Genomic DNA, 14,986 nt, shown 5'->3' with positions numbered 1-14,986 from the left:
TGGTATGATGCCAAATGATCGCTGGCAGTCCAGATGCACACATCCATGTAGCAAAAGACCTTCTTTTTCTGAATCTGTTGTCCCTCTCTCAGGTGGTTTTTCTATCCATCTCTCATTATCTTTTCCAATATCTTACCAACCACACTTCTTCGAGAGACTGATATAGGGCTCAGTGTAACTTCCCTGTTTCCTTCGATCGGTAAAATAATCTGCTTTCTTGGTATTTTACATTTCCTCCACTGGTGGCTTTTCAGACTTATGTACATTACTTCCTCAACACCTACGAAGAAACTTCATCAGTACCATGATATTCATATGAATCAAGAACCATCAGCAGTTTGTTTGTCTTTTCTAAACATCTCAAAGATTTCTAAGACCTCTTGCCAATTCCTTCTCATTAGTGTTGGTGCTATAGTATCTTTCACGATCATAAGAAATTTGCAATCATCATTCAGCTTCTAGTATATCCAAACATTATCCTTTATAACTCTTCCCTTTGAATCTCTAAGTCTGATTATGCAATGAAGAAAACACAAGAAAAATAGAAGAACAAAGCAAAAAGGAAATAACAGGGGAAATAACAGAGATATAGGTCACTAAAGACAGCTAAAAAAAAGTCTCAGAACAAGCAAGATAACAAGAAAACGAAAAACAAAGAAGAGCAATGCCAATGACTTCAAAGACTCTCAAACGTAAAATTCCTATAACTATCTGACAATAAGAAACAAGAGAGAGAGAGAGAGAGAGAGAGAGAGAGAGAGAGAGAGAGAGAGAGAGAGAGAGAGAGAGAGAGAGAGAGAGAGAGAGAGAGAGAGAGAGGCCACACCGAGCCAATTTGAGAAGCAGTGGAGTTTATTCCAACAGTCGTGACTTTTATCAAGTTAATTTAGAAGCTAAGGCAAACAGACGTGCGCCCCGGCCCCCACCAAATTACCGGAACGTCTTCTTGCCTGCTCTCCCCAACACCCCATCCTCCCCTCCTTCTCTGGGGGCTCCAGCTTACGGGGAAAAGGGTGGGGAGAAGGTACAGTGTTTATCTCCCCTACCTCGGAGAGTCTGAAAGATGGGTAATGAAGATGGGAGGGTAGAGGGCTCTCTCTTCCTCCTCTTACATCTCATCTTCCTCTTCCACCATCTCCTCCTCGTACTACTGCTACTGCTGCTGCTGCTACTACTACTACTACTACTACCAGTAGTTCCCTTTTTCAAGGTTTAAATCGCAGGGGAGCAAGAGGTATGGTCCCAATTTTTCAAGTGTGAAAGGGGTAGCGAATAGGGAGGGAACCTATGTCTGTCCCCTTTTTTTATCTGAGAGAGTTAGAGGGTTTGTAGGGTTGTAGGTCACTGCGTGGGGAGGGGGAGGATGATTGGGTTGTAGGTCATGGAGTGGGTGTCAGGACTGGTTGTAGTTCATGGGGTGGGTGGCAATGTGAGTCGTAATTCATGGGGTGGAAGACAGAATGAGTGTGTGACAAGTGGTCTCCTTATGAATTCCAGTCGTTTAAAGATGGAAAAAGGCGCTTGTCCTATATTTCATAAGGGAAAGGGATGATGAAAGAGTAAATACATATCCCCTACAATCAGAGACGGGGAGCTGAGGCGATGTCTATGTCATTCCATCTGACTTAAGGGGTAAGGAATAATATATTCACCCTTAGGCAGGTAAGCAAAGCCCTGGCTGAATATGAAGGGGTCGAAAGGAGGATTGTGTCTGCTCCCCATTTTCTAAAGAATAGGGGGGAGATAAAAAAAAAAAAAAATAGGGATTATCCCCCTTATCAGAGCTGCGTGGATACGAATCTTCCTTCCATCCCTTTAAGGAGTAAGGAAAAAAGTTAGAATTCTTTGTCCCCTTTCCATTTCTCATTAGGGCACACAGATGATGGTCGAAGAGGCTAAAATCTCTCCCCATAATCTCTTTTCTTATATTTCAGTTTAAATCGAAAAAGGATGGAGAAAATGTGCCATCTCACGACCCCAACACAGCTTCATGGACTTAGACGAAGAGGAAAGATGTGAACATTTAGAATTCACGGTGTTGCGTAATTTACGGTGTTGCGTAATTCACGGTGTTGCGTATTCCTCTTTTTAAGTTGCTAGTGGAACGAACCACGACAATACAACCCTTAAAGACAGTACGACCCTTGAGTATGACGATACGACCCTTACGCCAGACGGCAATAACTTTCAGCATAAGAGCACGACCAGTGAGCACCACAGCACAACCCTTGAGCTCTTGAATGGTTCGTATGGGCGGAACTTACGTCATCCCAGATGTGATTCCCAGAAGCCGAGGAAACATGGCTCAAAATGGGAACTCAATCATCGGTACGTTAGAGAGTACACAACAGCTGGTGGGGGAGAAACAAAATTATATGACACCGAAGGAAAGAAGAATGAAATGAGAGAGAATAGGAAAAGGACACGAGGATTGCAGCAAGTAGTGAAAAAAAAATAAATAGGGAAACTGGAATTAAAACAAGACAAGGGTTGGGGAAGGAGAGACGACACACGTAGGAAATAATATAAGACTGGGAACACACGAGTAAAATACAGTTATGAAGAATGGAAGACAAAATTAAGATCATACAGAAAATGGCAAAAGTGACTAATAATGGCATAAATAACTGAAAGAAATAAAGTATCATTAGTTACAGAACAGGTAGGAGGAACTATCTACACAAATCAAAATCAGAATGAAGTCGAATAACTGAAGCTTAAGGAGAAAAGGGTCGGTCTGGTGCCTCGAGGGAGGGAGATATGTCTGGCGAGGTACTCACTACGAAGAGGAGTTGAAAGTGGAGGAGAGGGCTACAAACTGGCACCTGGTGAGAGCCAGATCGTGGCACCATGAGCCCCGTGAGGGCGGCCACAGGCAGATGATAATGTGTGAGGACGATGGTGTCCCATACCAACTGGTTTAAAGGAATTCGGCCATATGTGGCGACCGTACCGATGGATAACTGACGGTGACACATGCAAAGAGATTATGCTTACGAGGTTAATATTGATCACTGGTGCTCTCTTCGTACCCCAGGACCGCAGTGTACATAACTCATGGCATTATGCACATTTAATCTCCTTGAATAGGACGTTACGGCCTTTGGGTCCTTGAGCCAAACCTTAAGAATCAGGTCAAACATCGCACCCTTACACCCAGGAATCGCAGAGGCGTACTGGGGCGTCGTACCGTCTTCTTCAACGATTGTATTATCATACTAAAGACCTCGATGGTCTTCGTGCTCCACTGAGTGAGAAATTCTCCAGCACAGTAACAATTTAGGATTAAAGACAAAATGTATATTTCCAAGATATTTCTTTTTTACTGTAAAACTTGATGATGGGGTCGGTCCTTGAGGTACCTCGGAAAAGGTTTATGCAGACAGCATGACACCAGGTCGTGAGAAGTGCCACCCGACCTGATCATGGGGAGTGCCATCAGGTCAGGTCGTAAGGGAGGGAAAAATCAAAATGGCTGCTAAGTTACATGAACTCTATTTTCTTCCCTACTTATCACCATACAGGCCACAGGTTATCATGGAAACACTTCATCATTTCAGACTTATTGCTCAAAGTTATTTGAGAAAGTTTTGGCTTAAATCGTTCTTTACGATGGCGTCAGTAACATAAAAGAAAATAAGTATTAACATAAATATTCAAATGGCTATTTTTTTTTTTTTTTTTTTTTGTATTCGCAAGGGACTGATGAAGTAACACTACTCATTAGCCAGGGATCCATGAAGTGCCCTTACCCATGAGCCAGGGACTCGGTTAATGGGACTCTCCATTAACCAGGAACTGGCGAAGTGGTACTTCACATTAGCCAGAGACTGGTGAAGTAAATAAAGTGTTGTCTGTTAAAAGAACTCATTTCTCGAAGACCATAAGAAGTACTTTCCTCACTTACCTTCCGTTCCCCTTAAGATCTACTTTATCAAGGGATTGTACAAAGCACTGAAAAAAAAAAGTCTAAAAACGAATGAGTTCAAATTGCAGGTAATTAAGGTTCTCAGGTTCCCCCTGCGAGGGGACCTGACTTGATGATGCAGCTCGTGTTCCCTCGCTAGATAGCTATGTGACGGCGATGAGACAGAAAGTTGTCAGTTCACTCATCCCTGGTCAATGCATTGAGTCGGGGTCATTACGAAACTGACAAACGTTCTTTCGCAAGGATCCCAATGTGTCAAAATCCAATAGAACGACAAAGTCATTATGGATCCAAGGCCCTATACTTTGTTCTGCTCTACTGTTTCTTGCAGTCTTAAATGCAAACTTGATTCCTGAACTCTTTAGATATGTATCAGCCAAAATGGAAGTACTTATGTAGTCCCAGACCTTTCTCCTGGCAAATTATGCCAAGATCATCAGTCCGCTTGCCGCTTCCATCATGTCTGAGGTACTTGGGTTCTGTTATAAATTGAATTTTGGACGGCAAACTGGAGGTCCTACTCACAGGAAATCCTTAACAGTTTGAAGGTGAACCTTCCTCAAGAGGGCTGTGGATTGTCGTTCACGACTGAACACACTGTCTCCCCGACGGGTCTGCCTCAGCTCCCCACAGTCTGTAGATCCATGAAGGACACCAGTTCACTGGGGGCGACACTGCTTTACTAGAGGACGTAGACTTGCGTCCCGGGGAACCAGTGCTGATCCCGGTATCGAATTCAACAGGGAGGATTGTTATTTCCATTGGCTGATCTTCTAAGAGGGAGTTTCAGGGCTTCCTCAAACCTGAAATATACTTGAATCTTTCATGTTCTCTGAAGCTTTTATTGCTGAAGGATAGACGAAGCCCTCAAGACGTAGGTTAATCTTGTTGAAAACCTAGTGAGGAGGATGAGAATTTCTTATTCTTTCTTCTTTCTATTATAAACTGATCATATATTAGACTAACTTCTTTTTAAAGTATTTCAAGCTACAGTTTCTTACCGGATTCAGAACCAGTCAACTTCTGAATCTCTCTTTATCGGGAGGTTACGCAGCGTTCGAGTTCACACGTAAAGCCCAAATTTGTCAATAAATGTAGATGTTGTTTCCTTGTTCATCGGGACACAGGAGGAAGCAGCACCCGATTCTTCTCTTCGGGAAGTGTTTCAAGGTTATCAGCTCAGAGTGAGACGAAGATATACCAAATCCCCGGATGGCGGTAATGAATTTCGCAGTAATATGAATATAAATGGCCTCCCGAGCTCCCAAGTTCCTGCTCGGCCCGCCAGAAGAACAAAAACTTAGTGAAACTCGTTAAACAGTGACGGCTTAGCAGCGCTGTTTACCGTGAGCAGGGGAGGGGGTGGGAATGGTGGGGGGGGAGAAGGAGGGAGAAGGTGAGAAACGAGACAGAAGGAAGGAGAGAATGAGGGATGGGGCGGAATGAGGAAGAGGTTTAGGTAAAGAAGAATATGAAGAAGAGGGAACAGCTAGATAAAGATGGCATGGAGAGAAGTAGGAGGGAAGCAGCTGGAAGAGGGATACTCTGGAAGATGGAACAGTAAGGAGGAGAGGAAGTGAGTCGGGGGCAAGAATGGTGGGAGAGGCAAGGCGAGAGGAGGAGGAGGAGACAGCCAGATGAAAGAAGAATTAACACCGATGGAATCCCCAAGAGAAAGATTTGGGCGGTAGTAATGAGGGCGTACATCTGAGAGAGAGAGAGAGAGAGAGAGAGAGAGAGAGAGAGAGAGAGAGAGAGAGAGAGAGAGAGAGAGAGAGAGAGAGAGACTCCGTGCTGAGGTGAGGGTTATGGCGCTGAGGGAAGTGTGAGTAAGGATCAGGATACTGAGGTAAGAATGTAAACAGCCTGTACGTGCTGAGGTAAGGACGAAACGTGAGTGGAGAGGTTGTCAGTCACGGTTTGAAGAAGAGAAAAAAAAGTGAGAAATCTATCCGTGGTGGAATGACTGGTGGGGACTTATGAAGGAGGACGGAGCTCCCTCACAGCTGGTGATGAGGAGCTAAACCGTGGCTTCGTCAGTAGGGAGGGTTGCAGTAGAGGCCAGGCAGATCACATTTCCGGAATGTTCAGGGTAAATTAGTCTCAGATGTGCGTCTAACTTTCCCCGCTTGTAATTAATGAAGATGGCGCAGCAGTCTATGGGTCGTCAGGTTAATTCCTCAGGCCTCAAGATCAAGCCTTGTGGGACCTCGTCTCTTACTCTCACCTAGTTTAAGAAAGCATCTCACATGTTCCCTCCCACTTCGAATATGTCCATGCATGACTGTGCTTACCAGTGCCTCTCGACCATCTGATCGCTAGTGGGGATCACCGCAACATGGTGTTCCCTCACTGCTAGAGGGAGTCTGTAGTGGTGCTGAGTACAATTCACATACTATGTATGTACCAACTACGGTCCTCAAGAAACGGTTAGTAGATATGATAACTAATGGTCCTCCATGTACCAAAAGAGCGTCAGTATCTTATCCTGTGTTTGCTATACTATTTTCTGGACAATTAAATTTCAAATGTCAGGTGTTTGGACGAATCAATAAACCCTTCATCAAAACAATTTCACCCCAGTACTAACCGGTCTATAGCTATATTGTCTAAACTTACCGCGCGATATATTCCTTTACACATTACGATATCATAAGTTAGGACAGACACTTTAGTAATGCCTACCCCTTCAGTTCCAACATCGCTCATAAAACACAAAATATCCACAGATACATAAGATTGTTAATACACTAGTAAAGGTCAGAATCTGGTCATATATTCCAAAGGCGTTTAATATTGTCTTTTCAAACGAGACGCACAGGAACATACATATTATTTTTTTTTTCTGTTTTTCTATGCCTGTTCGCTTTTCCCGATATAGCAAGATAGCGTCAGGACCGAGCCTTTGAGGAAAAATCGTATCTTGATCTCCAGTGTTTCTACACCCCCCTCAGGTTTTGGTCTTCTGGATATTTTCACTTACTGTGTTGTGTACATTTGCTGAAATTACTCTAAAGAAAACGAAAGATCCGATATGAGCGCCTCAGGCACGACAATATCATCGGTCGTGTTCTGTGCACACACACACACATACACACACACACACAAAACAACCCACGTACCTATCATAGCTTAGGCACTCATATAAGATCTGTCGTGTCCGCTTCCAAGATCTGTCGTTTCCTACATAAGAATATCTAAAAAACTTGATATGTTTTAAGATATCAGTGAAAGGTTAAATACTAAACAAGACTAATTAATTCAACCTTTTTAAAGTCATGATCATCCCTATTATCTACACTATAAACTGAACCTCTTGCAACACATGGACGTATCAAAATCAAAACATTTGATGAATCAAAGTGGAACGAAACGGCGAGGCATTGACAGGAGCGAAACAGCGAGGCAACGACAGGGACGAAGCAGCGAGGCAACAACAGCAACGAAACAGTGAGGCAACGACAGGAACGAAACAGTAAAGGAATGACAGGAATGAAACAGAGGCAATGACAGGAACGAAACAGTAAAGGAATGACAGGAATGAAACAGAGGCAATGACAGGAACGAAACAGTGAGACAATGACAGGAACGAAACAGTGAGGCAATGACAGGAACGAAACAGTGAGGCAATGACAGGAGATTCACTAAACTGCTGACGCTCTCATTAACCCGTCAGCAACGGCTATTTGGACTCCGTTCTATAACGGAGTGAAGGCAATATCATATCCTAACATTGTTTATGCTGGCAGATACTGAGCACTGTGTTGCTACCCTGCCGTGGGTCCAGCAGGTCTGACGGCCCGACCTGTGAGAGAGAGAGAGAGAGAGAGAGAGAGAGAGAGAGAGAGAGAGAGAGAGAGAGAGAGAGAGAGAGAGAGAGAGAGAGAGACTGAAATTTTCATTCCAAGCGGAGCCGAAACTATCAATTTTTTCTCTCTTTTTTTTTTCGACCATCATAGTCACCAGGTCATTCTACCTTGAAGATCTGAGAGGCAAAAGTATTTAGAATATACATATTGAGGAGGATGAATAGTTGGGTGAACTGGAGACCGACTGCCGAGGCCAGGATTCGAACCCATGCAGACGACCCTTCCGAGCGTCTGAAAGTTCACAGAATCATCTTCCTTGACTAAGAAACAAAACCCTCCCTTGCTACAGCTATGCTGCGATGTCTGCCTCTATTTTCGTCTCAGCATGCCATTACCCGAGAGGCAAATCTGCCAAAGAAAGAAGAGATATACTGGGTCACCCAAACCCTATCTTAACATCCAGGATCTACATCGGAGGAAATTATGGGAATAATATCATCCTCTCACGTCTTTCAGAACCTACAGTCTGCACCTTCTGAAAAGCAGTTTCACCTCTCCTTCCAAGAGCTTTCAGCTCATTCATTTCCTCTTCTCTGTTTACCTCTCATTCTCCTCAGCCTTAGCCTCATATTTCAACTAATGCCAAGACTCGATAAGTGACTAACTACGTAGAATCTGATAGCTATGTTCAGGGCAAGAATGAATTCTTTAATGGTTAATATTTCTTAATCGTACCAGCACAAACACAGCGTCACTTGACAGTCAACACAGCAATGTAAGAAAGCTACTTTATAAATACGATCTGTACATCAATAAAAAGAGCTTTGTTAGAGAAAAATCCCCATCGATAATCAATCATGCGAGGTAATGCTACAGAAAGTGCAAGAGAGTTTTTCCCATTTGTCCAACACTGTAGCGAGGACAGTTCGAAAACTCCTCGAACATGAACGGTGCGACCCTTGATCACGACGGTACGATCCTTAAACACGACGTTACGACCCTTAAGCACGACACCAGGACTCTTGAGCACGACGGTACGATCCTTGAGTATGATAATCTGTCCTTAAGGGTTAGGTTAAAGGCCAAGCCTTCATACCCTAAGGGTCGTAACTGTCGTCCTTGATTACGGTCATTCAAGAAAGGAATATTATCCCACTAAGGAAGGGTAGCATCATCAATTTTCTTAAAAGTTTTCCGCCACACAGACCAAAATCAATCTCTGTAACATATCCCAAAATAGATAAGTCTCAGACAGCGGCCGCGTACATGAAACCAGACACCACCATTACAGAAGACCACAGTCAGCATCACCGGGGGAAGCGCGACCCTCATGTATCACGATCGATTTCCTGGACGTGTAACAAGATACCCGAGTGGTAAGAAAAACGGTGCTCCTGATGACTCCACTATCGGACCATCTCTTGACGAGCGAACCATCCCTTGGCTAACGTCTTTGGTTATCGGACCATCGTTGACTAAAGGACTTTTTCTTGACTCTCGGACCATCTTTTGACGACCGAACCAACCCTTGACTAACGAACAATCTCTTGACTATCGTACCATTCCTTGGTTATCAGACCATCCTTCACTAAAGGACTATTGTTTCACTACCGGACTGTTTCTTTACTATCGTGCTAACCCTTGTGGAGTCTGTAGGGACTCAGAGGAAGCCGGTAACATCGGTCGTTAGTGGTAATGTACAGATACTCGGATGTCATGTTGGGTCAGAGTAAGTAGGAGAGTCATTGCCCTTGAGCTGGTCACAGTGATTCGTGGGGGGAGGGACGGGAAAAATCGATGCATTAAGCAGGTCATGGAAAGCGGTGGTGGCATACGCGTCGAGTCAAGGTTCAAGAAGTGAGGCCCCGACGTCGGGAACTTGTCTTTGTGTATAGGAGTCTTTGAAGTTGTCGCAAAACTGAGAATAGACGAGATTGGAGTCTCTAGCCTGAGGGTGTGGTTGTAGTGGGAGGAGGGAGGAAGGACTGGGGAGAACAGGTCGAGAATTATGAGGCAGAATGACTCTTGTATACCAGCTGCTCTACTTGACCTACCACCTGGGGGAGAGGGAGAGAAGAATGGAGAGGGGGAGGGGGAAGGAGAGAAAGGAGAGGGGTGAAGGGGATAGCTGGAAGAGGTTTCTTCAGTAACTCCATATGGAGCTCCTCTCTGTATGGTTTCTTCTTCTTTACTGGCGTGTGGTGTGTGCTGGGAGGAGACAAGATCGTTTGGGTTTCTACAGAGATGGTTTCTGGAGTCGTTAGAACTCAACTTCAGTGTGATTCCTTACTGAGGACCAATTGGCTCCTCAGAGTAATTGCCGTGTGGTTTCTCCGTGCGTAGTCTCCTCAGTATGGCCCTTTGGATAATCTTAAGTACGAGTCATTTCAGAAACCAGCGTATGTTCTCTTCCCCCGACGTCTAAGCGTCGTTTTCTTTAATATGGATTTCTTCGTAGCTATATTTGGCTTTCTCTTTGTGATTACTTCTCGTTTCCGCCATTAGGTTTCTCCCCAGCAGGATGTTTTCTTTACAGCGATACTGGCAGCTCCCTCGTCTGTGTTGCTATCAAGAAGTATAAGTGTGGTTATATATACTTTCTCGGTTTCTTCTGGCAGAGCCGTGTGATTTCGACCCATCATGGCATCCTATGAGTTGCTCACAGTACTTATCCTCCCCTCCTCCCCCAGCGGTTGTGTTGTGTGTTTTCTCCCCAGTGTGACGCCTCCCGCAACTGTCCAGCCATGGAGAGCTGACTAAGCTATTCCCTCCAAATATGTCGTGGGTGGGTGAGCGCTTTGACGAGCAAGACTCGTGAGATTGTGTCCTGAGGGAGGGTTGTCTGGGCACCGGGGAGAGGCGGTGAGAGAGGGGGGTCAAGTGGGTGGAGGACTGTGATGAGGACAAACGTGGGGGTGGAGGAGGGAGAGAAGGGGGGAAGGAGGAACGAAACAGGAGATGCACAGACCACGAGACAAGAGGCAATCAGAGAAACAGATAGACAGCGAGACAGATCATCATCGGACACAGAGCTGACAGGTAATCAGAGAAACAGAAAGACAGTGAGACAGATCATCATCGGAGGGAGCTGACAGGTAAACACCAATAAACAGAGGAACAAATAGTTGTTTAAGAAATGAGAAGGAAAAGGTGATGGGATGACAACTAGAGAGGAAAAGACAGAGATAAAGGAAGAGACGAAAAGTACATGGGTGGAGAGGGAAGTCAAGATAATAAGATATATACAAGAAGAGCTAGAGGTTGAGGAAGTGAGAGATGTTGTGAGAAAGAGACAGAAACCCTGGATGAGACAGATATTACATGTGGGTCAGGTAAAATGGGAAATATGACAGGTGAGAGCGAGGTAAGGGAGGGAGATATAACATATGAAGGTAAGACAGAGGAGGGAAATATGACAGATAAGAATCAGATAAGGTGGAAAATATGACAAATTTCCCTCCTCACGTTATCTTCCTTACCTGAATCCTCCTCTTGTGTGTAGTCTTATCCTGACTATCTCTCCTCCGTCTTCCCTTCTTTATTTTCATCCTTTTCCTCTTACCTCCTACGTCTTACTCACTCCCTTCATCCCCACTTTTATCGCCATACACTGCTTCTTGTGTTCGTTTTAATCTACCAGTACTGCACGTCTGTTCCCTTTGGTTTCCACTCCGCACCTCTTGTGCCCAGGGACGTGATTATCATTTCGTCCTCCTGACGGCCCAGGCGACACACTGACCGAAGTCACACACTTCCAGGCATTCCAGGCCTTCCAGTCCCCCGCGTTTCCTATCCCAGAGAGATGCTGGAGGACGGAAGCCGCCAGGTGAATGGAATGTGTGGCGTAGGCCGCTGCAGGGGATGAAATTTCTGGACGGCGGAGGAGGTGGTGGTGGTGATGATCGTGGTGGTGGCGTTGGTGGCAGTGATCGTAGTGGTGGTGGAGGTGGTGGTGATCAGAGTGGTAGTGGTGATGGTGATCATAGTGGTGGTGGTGATGATGGTGGTGGTTGTGGTGGTGATGGCAGTGGAGGTGGCCAGTATCGTCATCAGGGTGTTGCCTCTCGCTAAGAGGTTCCTCCTCCTGCTGGAGAAAAAGACTGTCGGAGTAGCGTGTTAGTGGCGATGCTTAATGAATGCCGTTTTCCATATTACGTGACTGGATACAAGACGAAAACATCCGAACTAAAAGAACTGGTCAGCTTCGATGTGGCGGGCAGTGTCCGACGACTCACAAAGTGATTGTTTTGTAGTTTAATTCGACAGGGGAATTTACCACACAACTGCATCATTGTGGGTGATGTTGTTAACTTCACCAGTTATCTCTGCCCAACACGGGGCCTTTGTGTGGTGACGACCCACTCTCAGCTCACTGCAGAGCTTGATTTCCCACTGGGTAATGGTGTCGACCCACTCTCAGCTCACTACAGAACTTGATTTCCCACTGGGTAATGGTGTCGACCCACTCTCAGCTCACTACAGAACTTGATTTCCCACTGGGTAATGGTGTCGACCCACTCTCAGCTCACTGCAGAGCTTGATTTCCCACTGGGTGATGTCCCTCTTTTGCTCATGACTTTTTTTTTTTCACATCAAATTTGATGCTGGAGATGGAAGAAGGCGGACAGACGGAAAACACCTAAGAACACCGCCGATGCCAACTGCATTTCCCTTCTGTCGCGTTGCCTGGCGGACCTGATACAGACGCACACCTCGATTGAAACATGGGAACTGTTGTGTTGGTGGTAGATCTTGATCCCATATTGGAGCAGCTTCGTGAAAGTGGAGAGAAGAACCTGCACAGTGGTGGTGATTCTGTAGGCATCAAGAGGTTGTGTTTGTGTGTGTGTGTGTGTGTGTGTGTGTGTGTGTGTGTGTGTGTGTGTGTGTGTGTTGCCAGAACCTAAATGTTGTAATATAGGGAGGAAATAGCATTTCGTAGTACAACCACTACTTATCATAATACAACTTTTAACACATTCTAGAAAATATTTCACTCCACGTATCTTCTTCCATCCATACATTACCTTACGTGATATGACTAAAGTGATGTTTCTTACTCCACTTTGGGCCAATATGTGTACCATAAGCGTATCCCTGAGTATCCTTCTCTTCGTTCAAGTCCATCAAGATAAAAATGATCAAGCTACTCAAAACATCAAATTCCTCAGAACTGGAGAAGTGTTACAAGTACATTTGGGGAGACATAAACAAATCAAAGGCTTCCAACATGTGTATAAGGGAAAAAAACAGAGAGATAAATGAGAGCAGATAAAAATATTTGGTGTGGAATGAAACGGCACATTGAGCAGAGAGGACACAGTGATGTCGAGGAAAGGAATTGAGGTAACACAGGAGAGGAACTGGATTTACAAGACAATAAACGAGGAATGGAAGAGGGCGACTCGAACAGGGAATGAAGAAGGGAGAGAGAATGAAAGGTAAACACTGGGGAGACATCAGGGCTGACAAAGCGGGGGAAAAAAGAAGTGGGTGCAGATGAAAGGGCCAGGAATGTAGGGACTATGCAGGGAAAGGAGAGGCCTGGAGCGGCAGACTGGGGCATCCTAAGAAAAGAAAACGGATACGATATTGCCAAATGTAAACAAATCCTTGTGCAAAAATCACCAGTAAATATATAGTGTAGAGGCGTCACAGACGTGACTGGATAATGATAAGCATTTTAATAGGTTTCTAATACATAATAAGACTTAATCAAACCGGGGAGTGTGATTAGGAGCATTCATTCTTTATCCCATTGATATAACAAAGTGATAGTGGAGAAGGGTATGGAGATAATGGTACGTTCCTAGAAATTAACAGATCCTATGAAAACCTCACCTTTCTTTTCCCTGGTAGCCGAGATTTTACCTTCATCTTGATGTTATTTGAAATATTGGCGATTATCTTTTTTTAATGGTCATGTGTTTACACTGTTTTTGGTCGCTGTGCGTGTTTACATCCAGGATTTGTGCGTTGAGTTAGTTCCCCTCGTGCCCCCAGAGGCAAACAGCTACAGCGTACACCTCTTATCATTTGGAGGAAGGAATGAGTGAGCAAGACGTCTAAAATGGTGTGGTCATAGAAGCTCTAGGCTTGACCTGGGGTTGTCAGTTCAAACCAGAGGTGTGTTGTCAAACAGGCTCTAGACTTGAGAGTTTCATGTTGTCTGACAAATCAAACGTCTGAATTGATGTTAAACAAGCTCTAGACTTGCCCTCAGTGTTGTCAGACAAACAAGATCTCTGAAAAGGTGTTAGTCTCACAAGCTCTAGGTACGCGACCCAGACCAGTCGTCTGCCCTGGTGTTGTCAACCCAGCTCTAGGCTCGACCTTCCTGGTGAGAGACAAGCCAGGCGTCTCAGCCAAGACGGCAGAGATCCTGTACAACTCACAGTTCTGAGAGGACAATACGACACCTCACGTGATGCACAGAGAGAGAGAGAGAGAGAGAGAGAGAGAGAGAGAGAGAGAGAGAGAGAGAGAGAGAGAGAGAGAGAGAGAGAGAGAGCTACAATGAAACACCTCGGGAGAAGCTCCACCACTTGTACCTCAGGCAGACCGCACCAACCATGAGTTCCAGTGTCTAATCACCGCACATCTTGATCATTATCTTATCTCCGTAACGTTATCTTGGAGCTTTACCTCCCTCTTTATCACCTGGTCTTCTCTGCTTCCCTGCTTTACCTTATATTTTACTGTCCCTAACGTCACTCAATCTCTATGAGGCATCTTCCAATCCTGATTTCCTCTCCCATTAGATGTGCTTCCTGTTTCTCATAACCTCCTCACCGTATGTCTCATCCCTTCCTATCTCTCAATATCTAGCTCTACAAGCCACGGTATGTTCAGTCCAATAACATGAACACATCTCGTATTACGATTAACACCTGTATAGAACAACCTTTGGCAACAATGTAAAGACATGTGACGCAAGGCCTGCGTCCGTGGCTCGTCTTTAAAGACAGCAATACGTCAGTGGTACGACAGAATCCCAGCACCTTACGTCAATACCACTACATCGCCATTGGCATTACGTAATACGATAAACAAGCATATTTTCAACATTCTCATATGGTGAACTTCTTTAGATAAGTTTCCCATGGCTTTCTATTGTAGATTCCTCGAATTCGATGAATATCCATCCATGATTTTTATATCTGTTCTTAGGTCTTCTGTTATCTCTTCCCCGCGCTTCTGCATTTGAGTAAAAGTGCGAAAATCTTTCGAATTCTATGCATGAATTTCT

Source organism: Panulirus ornatus, chromosome 24 (genome assembly GCF_036320965.1).
Source record: "Panulirus ornatus isolate Po-2019 chromosome 24, ASM3632096v1, whole genome shotgun sequence".
NCBI lineage: Eukaryota > Metazoa > Arthropoda > Malacostraca > Decapoda > Palinuridae > Panulirus > Panulirus ornatus.
The sequence above is the reverse complement of the archived record's forward strand: the minus strand, read 5'-3'. Positions refer to the sequence as shown.